The sequence below is a fragment of the Phaseolus vulgaris genome, chromosome 6, assembly GCF_000499845.2.
Source record: "Phaseolus vulgaris cultivar G19833 chromosome 6, P. vulgaris v2.0, whole genome shotgun sequence".
In the NCBI taxonomy this organism is placed as follows: domain Eukaryota; kingdom Viridiplantae; phylum Streptophyta; class Magnoliopsida; order Fabales; family Fabaceae; genus Phaseolus; species Phaseolus vulgaris.
This window is the reverse complement of record NC_023754.2, coordinates 14,882,127-14,896,293: the sequence shown is the minus strand read 5'-3', so window position 1 is coordinate 14,896,293 and position 14,167 is coordinate 14,882,127.

The following is a 14,167-nucleotide window of genomic DNA, read 5'->3' as shown; positions in this document are numbered from 1 at the left end:
GATGAAATTCTATAATCAAGGGATATAATTATTTCTTATAAAGTTATATGATACGTTGGGGTTATAAAAAAACTAATTAAATTAAACCAAGCCTTGAAACTTATTAAATTAAATTAAGAAAATTAAAATATATAAATCGGCTTTAAAATAACCAACCGGTTTAGTCATTTATATTTTTATATCTTAATTTTTATTATTATATATAGTATATTAAATTTTCATTCTTTAGTTTATATATAAATTTGTTATTATAACGATTTTTTTATTTTATTAAAACTTCATCTTAAATATTATCATATATTTGATCTGGATTAAATTATTAAACCTTAATGAATAGTTTAACTAGTTCAATAATCAATTTAATTGTTTTTAGTTGGAAAAGGCAAAGGTATAATTCGTTTTAATTAAAATATTTAAATTTATAAATTACTTCAAAACTTAATTAAATAAAAAAAATATGTTATAGAATTTCGATTACATAAGTTCATTCAAAGACATATTAAATGACGTCATTATTAGTAATCATAAATTTAATAGTGAATTAAAAATAGAACCAAATTTTTAAAATAACATCTTAATTTATACTTAAGACATCGAAATCATTCGACGTTAATTTTTGAAGTTTTTTTTTTCACCTACCATATAGCAGGTAAATACGTAATAAGATAATTTTTGTCTTCTTTTGGAATCAAAATCATTCTTATATAAAATAATATTAGCAATTATTAGTGTGTACTTATTACCAAACATGCTGATATTATATTTGTAGCTTCAAAATTATCCATTTTGAATGTATGTACTGTGTTATAACTTAAGTGTACATGTTGTAAGATGAGAACACGAAATATCAATAAAAAAATTTAATTTTTCTATATAATTTTGCTTTATCTAACGATTAGCATGTACTTAATAACATAGGACTAGATAAGTTTTGTCGAGAAAAAAAATAAGTATAAAATATTACGTATTTGTTTTTAATTCCTAAATATGTTGTTTTCTTTTTATTTCTTTTGTTTGTACAAATATATTTTAAGTTGTAATATGTCTTTTTCTTCAACTTAGTTATATTCTTAATGTCATGGTCCAAAAAAAAGTATTAGAGAAATTCTTTCTAAACCATATTATTTCAACTGCACTCAATTTGTCATTGAAGATGACGAAAATGTCCTTGTAAAATGACGTAAATAAATAAAAGAAAAATGTGGATAAAAAAATACTTTCATTTTTTTATTAACAAAAATAAATGAATTAAATGGGACATTTTAGAAGTATCTCAATCTTATACCATTGTCAAAGCTCACTACCTAAGTTACAATCAAAAGCGGTAAACAAAACTGAAAAAATACACAAGTCAATGCTTCTACAGTGGCACTGGCACTGGTTTTGTTAGCAACATTATGTAACAAAGCTGCATAATCTCGCTACTTCTAATAGAAAATAATGCAGTAGAATTGCACAAGTTCTAATAAGCCACATGCCATTACCAAATCCATGTTGGTTCATATGCTTAGCAGAGTCGTCATTGATGCTTTTATGGGTATGAGACCAACTGCACGCAAGCACTTACAAGCTAAAAAATAACATGTTTTTTGAAATATATTTCTGAATCTGAATTTTTGGAACACATTTTTGAATTCTGAAATTTTTAGAATGTATTTTCAGATTCTGTGTTCCTGAATGTATTTCTTTTGCATTTTATATTTCCTTTTCTGGAACAAAATTTTGACTTTTGAATTATATTTGTTGGTTTCTGAATTTTCAAATTCAGAACAAATGGTAATTTTGGAAAATTTGATATGGTACAAGAAGAACATCATGATGAAAAAATACCAGAGAATTATCCAGTATTGTTTGTGGAGGAAGCCTAACCTGTAATATAGGCATTATATTTTAGTACTTTCATTTAGAGAAAACTCAAGGGAGATACCATGCCTATGTCAAAAGTTGATGAAAAAATAGATTTCATTCTTCAATTACTAGAAAGCCAGAAAGCTTTCTAAGAAGCAATGAATACTCGCATGACCAATTTGGAAGTCCAAGTGACACTTCAAATTGGATCTCGAGAGATTGAGACCGCAACAAATGATTCTACCCTATAATCTTTTACTCGAACATCTTTGCAATTGGATGTGCTCCCAATTTGATGGACTTGAACCATTATCATGGATTTCCAAAATCAAACAGTTTTTTTACTATTGTGATGAGCGGTATCGACCTGATCACAAATGCAAGCGTGAGTTCACGTTGTTGATAGCAGAACCCAACGACTTTGAAACGAATAAGATTGATTTGAACAACCTCCTTCAAATAGATGACCGAACTCCTAATGAACCACACGCACCTCCGAATACAAACCCGACCCAAATTAATTTACACTCATTGATGGGCCACTTAACTTCTCAGACCCTAAAGGTTTTCGGCCATGTCAACGGTTCCCTACTTGCGATTCTAGTAGATAGGGGGAGCACGCAAAACTTCATCCAAGATTGCACAGTTAAATTCTTGGGCCTTCCAGTTGTCCTGACTTAAAACTTTCAAGTTCTGGTAGGAATGGAGATGAGCTTTCATGTTAATCTGTTTGCAAACATGTACCATTACAATTGGGTTTTCACACATTTTTTGTTGATTTGTTACGTTGCCATTAAGTGGGGCTAAGATCGTATTGGAGGTACAATGGTTGACAAGCTGGGGCCATTGTTAATTGACTATGAACACCTAACCATGAAATTTACTAGAAAGGGGAAAATGGTTAAAGTCAAGGGCCAACATCGAACGACATCTCAAGAGGTCATTATACATTAAATCAAGAGGATGATTTCTACCGGTGGCATAGCGAAATATTTCTGGTTACAATTGCTCCCTTCTATGGAGCAGTTCCCTAAACCTTCACCTTTAGAGGTCAACACCGAACAACACCTTTAGAGGTCATTATACATTGAATCAAGAGGATAATTTTTACCGATGGCATAGCAGAATATTTATGGTTACAACTCCTCCCTTCCATAGTATAGTTCCCTAAACCTTTATCGGTACTAGAAATTGAGGAAATGTTGAGTAGATATCTCTAGTTATTGAAGGAATCGTGAGGCCTTTCTCTTATTTGAGCAATTGATCATCACATTCCCCTCTTAGAAGGGTTGACTCTAGTGAACGTCAAACCCTACAAATATCCATATTTTCATAAGCATGGAATTGAGCGTCAGATCAAAGAAATGATGATTGAGGGAATTATACAACGAAGTAATAATATTTTCACATCCCTAATGTTGCTAGTGTGAAAGAAAGATGAATCATGGCAGTTGTGTTGATTACAAGGTTCTTAACACAATGAAGTAATTGTTGGAATTGTAGGCCTTCGACAAGAGGGGGGTGAATTGTTTATAAAAAAAATTCGCAAACTTTGAAGGTATAGAGAAAGCCAATGAAGAATCAAAGAGAAAGGAAACAAGTTAGCCAAGAAACAAATTTATTTTATAATGTTTTCAGAAATTCAACCGGTTGTTTATGCGATTCAACTGGTTGTTTTTATCAGCAGTTAAGAAAAACAAGCCAAAACAGATTTAAATGAGAGTAAGGATAGAAAGAATCACACAACATATTTATATTGATTCACTCTTATACCAAGAGCTACATCCAGTCCCCAGAAACCACTGGGTATTCCACTAAGAAATCAACAATCTTGATTACAAACCACACACCAAAGAGGTGATCTTGAACCCTTCAAGAATACACACCTCCTTTAGCATACAACACACTACAGATCACATAACACCCTCTGGATCTGCATACAACACATTTAAAGAATTTCAGTATTCAAGAGAGAATAAGGATTGATCACACCCGATACAGATTGAATTCAAAAGTTACAAAGCAGTCATATTCCACTCTTAGACAAGTCAATCCAAAGCTTGAAGTAAATCTTGGAGAAAACTAATTTGAAAAATTGTAATATTATATATTACTACCAGGAGCGTAAAACTAACTTTTTAAACTCCAAAAGGCAGTTAAGAACATTTAATGAAGGAGCCAAATCAGTTTTGACTCAATTAAAACAAATTTACCAAACTTGACAAATTTTGTTAAGGATTTTCAAAAAACAATTGGTTGAAATGTCGAAACAACCGATTGAATTGGTTTGACAGCAAAGTCAACCAATATTAAGCTTCGTCAAAACCTGTTTCAAAAACACTAAGTGTAAAACAACCGATTGAAACGATAAAACAACTAGTTGTTTTTCCACTTCTTTGTAAAACACTTTTTTTCAAAAGGATTTGATTTAAACCAAATTTGGATCCTAACTAAGAGGGGATTTACAAATTCAAACTACCCAGAACCCACACACACAAGCAGCAACCAGACCTTCAAGAAATCCACACAGATTTGGAGACATCAAAGCTGATGTGAGTTGATTTTAGATGATTCTATTTTAGGTATGACATTTTACTTATGATTGAGGTTTTTTAACAATTATATGGTGAGAACCCAAAGAAGATCCCCAATGGACACAAACTTAACCAAGTGGTTAAGTAAGTGTGAATGTTCACTTCTAGAGGGCAAAGGAAAAATACAAGTATATGGTGATTGATGATGTAGGGTGGAAATTAAATGAACATGGAAGGAAACATACAAGCATGATGGAAACCGAATTGACAATGGAGGAAAATAAGAACATAAGAACACAAAGATAAATGGAGTAATGGAAGAGATGAAGGAAAGAAATTCTTATATAATGGATTCAGAATGGATCACCCCACTCTGTTTTCCTCCAAGATAAGTGTTGATGGGAACCACTTGAGAGCTCTCAAATCACTCAATATGAGACCAAATGCTAAGAGGAAACAAGCCTCACAAACACCTCACACAAATTGTGCAGAGTAACTTTTCTATTCAAATTCAACATCTAAAATATAAGGAGTATGACACCCTATTTATAAGGGATGGTGCCTTGGAAAACAAGTACCAAGGGTAGGATGAGAAACCTAAAAATGAGGCTGCCTTTAGGGTTTGACTTAGTCAAACCCACACCTTAGCCTTGTTCTTCTAGAAACTAGGTCAAAAACAAGCTAAAGTGATAAGCGCACCTCCCCTATTATGTTGTATGAACCTACTATAGCCTATCTAGTTATTTGGACCCCTAAAGTGAGCCCAATTTATTTACAACTTGTTTAATTCTTAAGAATACTAGTAGGAAGAACATTAGATGCTCTGGTTTTTGTCCATTTCTCCCTTTGGTGAGGTCTGCTATATCCTTGGTGAGGTCTTCACTTGATTGTTGAGATGACTTCTCATGGTGTGAATGGTAATATGCTTCCTTGGTCATCTCCTTGTTGGCTTGGTTTGTATCATGCCCCTAGGTTTGAGAGAATTCGACCTCGAATTTAGAGCTCATGCATATAACATGGTTAGTTTGTTCACATATAAGATAGTGCAGGGTGTGGGATGTGAAACAAACTTATGTCCTTTGAGCTTGTGGAGTTCAAAAAGGTAAGCTCTTCTTACAAGCCATATTGGGAAAGAATATTTGGGGATGAAAGGGATTGGTGAAAAAAAATTCTCTCAAAAGGTGAGAATCCTTAGGAGGTGTTTGATGTTCATCCCAAATTTTCTTTGTCCAAGATGTCAAGTAATTAGATTTATTTGGTAATGAAAAAGATAAAGAAGAAGGACACCTTGGAGGTGCAGTTTGTAGCATGGAACGAGTCAACATGATTGATTTAGTTGTGTAAGATGATATTTTGTGACTCGGTTTATCTTTGCTTTCTTTCTCTTTTTCATTTTCTCTTTTGTTTTTCATTTTTATTTGGTCCTCACGAACTTCTTTGGGAGAGAGGGGTTTTAAGATAACCTTGTGCCCTTGGAAGTTAAAAGAAAAGTGATTTAGTTAGGCCATCATGTAGAACTTGTCTATAATATTGCCAAGACCTTCCCAAAAGAATATGTGTTGTTTCCATTAACACAACATCACATAAAACCTCATCTTTATATTTTCTTATAGCAAAATTTATGAGGAGTTTCTTATTAACCATAATTTTCCTCTCTTTACTAAGCCATTGGAGCTTGCAGGGCTTTGCATGAGAGATGGTGGACAACCCAAGCTTTTGCACCACTCTTGTACTTGTCACATTTGTGCAACTACCCCCATCCACAATTAAGGAGCACAATTTGTTATTGATAAGGCACCTTGTGTGAAAAATGTTTTACCTTTGACTTTCATCAAAAGGTTTTTGAATTTGACCAAGCATGCGCCTTATCACTAACAAGTCTCCCTCACATGGTAGCTCACACTTTTCCTCACTTGGCTTCTTGAAGAGGTAGGAGACTTAGACATTTGAGAGTTATGGTCACTCATGACAACCCCCCATTTGACCATCATGGTTCTTTTTGAAGGACAATTGCTTGCTATGTTCCCAATTGGTTTCTTGGTCATCTCCTTATTGGCTTGGTTTGTATAAAAAAACTCTTGTTCAACATAATGTTTTCTCAACCCTAATGCTGCTAGTGCGAAAGAAAGATGAATTATGCAGTATTGTTGATTAGAAGGGTCTTAACATTATTACGATAAAATATTGATTTCTCAATCCACCAATTGAAGAATTGTTTGATGAACTTCATGGGGCACATTGATTTTCAAAATAGGATTTACGTTCCGGATACCACCAAATTATACTGAACACAACTGACACTTCAAAAATTGCATTTTGCACACACAAATGTCATTATAATTTTTTGGTGATTTTCTTTGGATTGTGTAAGGTGCCTGCTTCGTTTCAGTCAATTATGAATATATTACTTCAGCCCTATTTGCGGAAGGTTGTTATACTTTGACGACATATTAGTGTATAGCAAGTCATTAGAAGGTCATATCTCTCATTTGGATATTCTTTTTCAATGCCTCATGACTAATCAATTTTTCCTTAAGAGAAACAAGTGTCTGTTTTTCAAGGAATCGATTAAATACTTAAGACATAATATCCAAGGATGGCCTTGGCTTAGATCCTAAGAAAATTCGTGCAATGATTTCTTGAACGACACCTACCACCATTAAACAATTGCACAAAATTTTAGGGCTGATGGATTTTTATCAAAATTTGTTCAACATCATGCTTCTATAGTTGCTTCTCTGACTAACATATTGAAGAAACATTCATTTACTTGATCTGAAGAAGACAAACAATCATGTGATCATTTAACATATTATCATCCCTACTCTAAAATACTTTTAAACTTATAATTTAATAATACAATTACTATATATGATAATAACATTCAAATTATAGAAAAAATAATTTCTATATGAATGAAATAGTAAGACTAATACAATAATTTTATTCGTTCTATTGTTATTAGGGCATAATATATTTAATGAAATCGAATTTATTATGTATATATAATGATTAAATACCATCTTTATAAGTTGTCCATGTTATAAATAATAATTAATGACACCAAAATCATATAAACAGTCAACATTATAATAATCATGTCCGCATTTTATAAAATGTTGCTTAAAATAATTAGGCAACGTTTATTCTAAATATTTTGAGTCAAACGTAAATAAACCTTACTAAGTAGCCAACAATAAAAAATCGTTGTCTATACCTCCTTTAGGCAACACTTTTTCACCTGTTGACATCTCTGCGTTGTCTAAAGTGGAAAATGTTGTAGTGGTTGTGTGTCAACAAATCAAGTCGCCTTCATAACTACCATATGAGTTATTACAACAAATTCCCCCTCCTCCCATATACTCTAGGAAGATATAAATGGGATGTAATCCTTGTTGGTTATTAATTCATATTTTATTATTATTAATTCTGATTTTATTACCCTTAAACTATTTTAGCGTTATATTGCATTAATGGTCAATTCACAGGCCTGTTAGTATTCATATTTTATAGCTTCCAGTAATTGTAATTTTATTATATATATGATTGAGTAAATCAAAATGAATAAAACCAGTTTTACAATTTTGTGCAATTACGTTCAACCAGTTGCTACAACCTTTTGCCTTCTCTTATTTCCTTCAATTAGTTATTACAACTGGTATCAAGAGTCAGCCTGTTATCATGAATTCTACCCAATTATCAATCCCTATCCTTGATGGAAAAAATTACAATCGGTGGTGTGTGCATATGAGAGTTTTGTTTGATTATCATGAGTTATGGGATGTCGTTGAGAGTGGAGTGTCTGCATTAGCTGCTAATGCAACTGAGGCGCAACGAGTAGCGCATCGTGATCAGAAGAAGAAGGACAATAAGGCTCTGTATCTCATCCATCAAGGGATGAATGACGAGACGTTTGAGCAGATAAAAGGAGCAACAACTGCCAGTGAGGCTTGGACAATTTTGTCAACCAATTATAAAGGTGATGATAAGATTAAAAGGGTGCGTCTTCAAACCCTAAGACGTCAATATGAACTGCTGCAGATGAAAACGATAGAGACTATTGATGTCTATATAAATAAAGTTTTTGCCTTGACAAATCAGATGAAGACCAATGGTGAAACACATTCGAAGCAGGCAAAGGTGGAGAAGATTTTGAGATCTTTAACTCCCAGATTTGAACATGTAGTTGCCGCAATTAAAGAGGCCAATGACATTTCAAAAATGACAGTAAGGTTATTCTCTGGTTCTTTACGAGCGCATGAGCAACAGATGAATGACAATAAGATTGAAAAACCAATTTAACACAGGCTTTACAAGCACAAGCCTCAATTGGTAGCTCCTATCATAAACATGGTAGCTATTTCAGCAAAGGTCGTGGTGGCCATAATCATGGAAGCGCTTGGCACGAGGAACGTGGTCGCGGAGGACGAGGAGGCATTTATAATAAATCAAATGTTGAGTTTTATAATTGCCATAAACGTGGCCATTACGCAAATGAGTGCAAATCAAAAGGTGATAATCATGCTGCCAATTGTGCTCAAGAAGACATTAATCACGAACAAGATGAAGAGGATCATGCAGTACTAATGGCAGCCACATCAAATGAAACTCCAAACAATCAGACTTGGTATTTGGATACAGGTTGCACAAATCACATGTGTGGTAAGAAGGAGTTGTTTGCAGATTTGGATGACTCATTTCGCACAAAAGTGAAATTCGGTGATGGCAGGTTCGTTCCAGTGACTGGAAAAGGGCGAATTCTTATCACATTGAAGAATGGTGATCACAGATAAATCTATGATGTTTTCTATGTACCTGATATGAAAAGTAATTTGTTGAGTATGAGACAATTGGCTGAAAAGGGTTACGTGATGCACATAGTTGAAAATAAATTATCAATTTTTGATAAAAAAAAAAGGTAGTTTGATTATTAAAACCTTTTTATCAAAAAACCGCATGTTTCCAGTAGATTTGCATATGGGTGATTTCAAGTGCTTGAATGCAATAGTGAATAATGAATCGTGGTTGTAGCATTTACGCTTTGGGCACTTAAATTTTCGGAGTTTGAAAAATCTCTCCAAACGAAATTTAGTGAATGGTTTACCCCATATTCATCACCCTGATCAATTGTGTGAGACTTGCATTTTTGGAAAGAATCACAGGATACCATTTGTTAAGAAGCCTTGGCGTGCAAAATTTCCTTTGGAGCTTGTTCATACAGATGTTTGTGGCCCGATGAACATATCATCAGTTGGAGGTAATAAGTATTTTTTAACCTTTATTGATGATTTTTCAAGGAAAAATTGGATTTATGTATTGAAAAGCAAGGATGAGGTATTCCACTGCTTTAAAATATTTAAAGCATTTGTTGAAAGAGAGAGTGACAGACAAATTAAGATGGTGCGTAGTGATGGAGGAGGTGAGTACAAGTCTAATGAATTCAAGAGGCACTGTGAAGAACTTGGGTTGCAACATAACATAACTTTCCCCTACACACCTCAACACCACAGAGTTGTTGAGAGAAAGAATAGAACAATCATGGACATGGCTAGGAGCATGCTTAAAGCGAAAGGTATGCCAAATTATTTTTAGGCTGAGGCCGTAACATGTGCGGTATATTTGATAAACAGATCACCCACTCGGAGTGTTCCTAACACAACTCCGATTGAGGCATGGAGTGGACTCAAACCCAATGTACAACACTTGAAGGTATTTGGGTCAATTACTTATGCTCATGTTCCCAAGGCAACAAGATCGAAGTTGGATGATAAGGCAGTGAAGACCATTTTCATTGGATATAAGCATGGGGATACAAACTGTACAATCCAATGACAAAGAAGGTGATTGTTAGTCGTGATGTTACATTTGCCAAAGATGAGGAATGCCAATGGAATGCAGCAGTTGAAATGGATTCAAAAAAACAATATATTTATGTTTTGAACGATGATGTGGAAGATGGAGTCACTCTTGAATCTGCAGTTCAACCTGAAGTTGTAATTCAACCTGAAGTTGCAACTATGATGGAGCGACCAAGAAGGCAGCAGCGACAACCTGTACATCTTCAAAATTGCGAAGTAAATCTTGATGATGAAGTTGAAGTTGATGACAATGGAGATTTGGTTCACTTTGCTTTTCTTGCAGAATCAGAACCTATGAGACTTGCCGATGCCATTCAACACCCCAAATGGCAAAAGGCTATGAATGAAGAATTGATGACGATTGAGAAAAACAATATCATGACTTGGTTATTAATTCATATTTTATTATTATTAATTCTGATTTTATTACCCATAAACTATTTTACCGTTATATTGCATTAATGGTCATTTACAGGCATGTTAGTATTCTTATTTTATAGCTTCCAGTAATTGTAATTTTATTATATATATGATTGAGTAAATCAAAATGAATAAAATCAGTTTTACAATTTTGTGCAATTACGTTTCAATCAGTTGCTACAACCTTTTTTGCCTTCTCTTATTTCCTTCAAGTAGTTCCTACAATCCTTACTTTATAAATCGATTTTATATGATTGAATTATATATAAGACAACTTATTAAAAAAAATATTTACTAAGAAGGTGAATTTCCTTAAATAGCTACTATCATATTTTACATAACATCATCCATACTATAAAGTATATGATGTAGCATCATCCATACTATAAAATACTTTTAAATTGATCATGTAATACAATTATATATATGATAATAACATTAGAATCATATAAAACTAATTTTTGAATGAATGAAATAGTAAGACTAATATAATAATTTTATTTTTTGTTATTAGTGCATAATATATTTATATTAATGAAATCGAATTTATTATATATATATATATATAATATGATTAAATACCATTAGGTTTATAAATAATAATTAATGACACAAAAATCATACCAATAGTTAAATATTTAGAATTAGATTTTTAAAAATTTAATTATCTTTATAAAGATTTGTCTTTTTTAACTTTTTCCTTTTTATTATTATTACGTGGATAAGTAATCCAATTTACAGTACATTTTTAAATAATAATTAGTGAGATGAAGATTCGATACATTAAATATTTAAAATTATATTTTCAAAATTAAACTATCTTTAGTAATACCGTGACTAATAAACTGATTAATGGCTAATTATCACCAATACAATTTAGTTGGAAAATACATTCTCAAAATCTACGATTTGGATTCTCTTTTTTAAGATAAATGTTTACAAAATTTATATTAATCCTAAATTATTTCATATTATATTGTGTTAATATAAAATGTATACCTTCGAAAATATATTAAATTATAAATCATCTTATCCTCTTTTAATTGTTTTTATTTTTAATAAAGATTAGCAAACTTAATATAATATGTAGTTATAATTCAACGACGAAGTTGAAATTACATTATGTTTAGATTGTTTCATGTAATTATTTTCCTTTAATAATTTTCTATAAAATATATTTTTTATTATATATTGTTGATTTTACTATTTATTACTTTGATATCTCCCTTATCTCGTGTCTATATCTCTATGTGTATATTTATTAAAGAAACCAAATTGCTCATAAAGTAAATAGAGGAGAGATGTTAGATATTAGTAACAAACTCATGGATATTTTTTATTTATTGTTACAGATTTTTATTTACATTTAAAAAAATAATAATTTATAAAAAATAATTTATCAATGAAAAAATAGTAATAATTGAAAAATCATTTATGATTCAATATTATAGATTTATATTTTTTAATTTATAATTATGAAATTAAAGTTTTTTATAAATAAATTAATTTTTTTTATAAAGAAAATAATTTCCTTAAACTACTGTTTTATGGTACAACTTATTTAAGTCTGGTTTTTTAAAATGATAAATTATTTATATTAATATTTTATTATTTAGAATTAGATTTTCAAAATCAAGCTATCTTTAGTAATGATTTCCCTACTCTTGAACTTATCATAAGTGAGGTATAATTATCACCTTATATATAAATTAGTTTCACATAAATCAATTTATTAAACAGAATTTGAGGAAGGTGGATATCTAAATAATATAAAGAGGTAATATATCTTTCTGAATTTCATCCGTACTCATTTAATAATAAAATTAGTATATGTGATAATAAAATTTCAATGATAGAAGATGTAACTTTCGAACGCTGAAATATATAAAACTAGATTTTAAAGATTGAATTAGCTTTAATAGAAAATATTTCCAAATTTAACTCTTATCATTAACTACCGTCTTGATATAATCATTTAAGGATAAATTTACTTCAAGATGAGATAACCTAAATATTTAAAATTAGATTTTAAAGATTAAAATATCTTTCAGAGTAAATATTTTCTTCTTTTAACATCATACTATGATTACTCTTTATAAACAATTCATGTTGCAATAGATCTAAGGTTGAAATTTTCCTTCTTCAGACCCTGGTTTCATCTGCCTTTTGTTCGAAAGAGGATTCGGATTTGGAAACCTAGGAAAGACTGTCACTCCTTAGGTAAGGTTTTGGTTTTGTTCTCCTCAATTTTGTTTGATGAGAGGATGATGTTTCTTTTCCAAAGTTGTCATTTTTGTCTGTCTTTTTTTATCATGTAAAAATACTTACTTTTAACATTCACAAGTGAACACTGTCTGGCTTTTTTTTAATTTTCTTGGTCATATTTGTATATGCTTTTAACATATATGTTTTTTTTATTCCATGCAATTATGTGCTACTTTCTTTAAATCCTTGACATGGTGAATGAATTCGGTCTTCTGATGTAAGTTCATTAGATAATTCAAGAATGAATCACCAAAGATATCATGTTACAACCGAAATTAGAAGGGGCCACAGATTAGCCCATCGACACAACCATCATCATGCACAGCCTGTGCAAGTGCAAGAGATCAGAGGTCACTCCAACTTTCATGCTCGTAGAGGCAACATGCATAGAGGTCACTCCAACTTTCATGATCATAGAGGTAACTTACATAATCTTCTTTCTAGGGCCTTTCTTCAGGAACTTCTAAGTGAACGGATTGGCAACGTAAAGAGGGGTTCGTCAGAAGAAATTATTGCAAAACAAATGCTGACAAAAACTAATCTACTACCTAATAACTTGGAGGGGTCAACTTTTGAGGAACAGGAAATTGATCTTTGCATAATATGTCAGGTACAAATGCATTATTTTATAGTATGTACTATTAGAAACATGTTTTCCGCTTTCTCCTATTAATTAGAATACTTATGCATGATATGATTTTACAGGATGAATATAAGAACAACGAGGAGATTGAAATTCTTCAATGCGGACATGAATACCATGCAGATTGTCTAAGAAGATGGTTACAAGAGAAAAATGTATGTCCCCTGTGCAAATCAAAAGCAATAGCAATTAGATAGAAGCGGAAATAAATTCATTGTTTAGGGTTTAGGGTTTAGAACATTTATCATTAACATGTTTAATTCAAGTTATTCTTAGTGGATCAATATGGGAAGAGGCTTTCACCTTTTTTTTATAAACTATATATTGGATTTAAATTATGATATAATATTACTTTAAAATATTAATTTTTAAAATAAAGTATTGGCATTTAAAGAAATTACGTTTAAGAATATTAGCTTAAACAAACAAGTATACAAGAATATAAGATTAAACAAATAAATATCTAAGAATATTACCTTAAACAAATAAATATCTAAGAATATTAGCTTAATGTCATTTATCTACCCTTTCTATCTAGATATTACTTAAGTCTTATAAGTTTTATAAGATTTATTTTAAAAAAAATTGGAATTAGAATT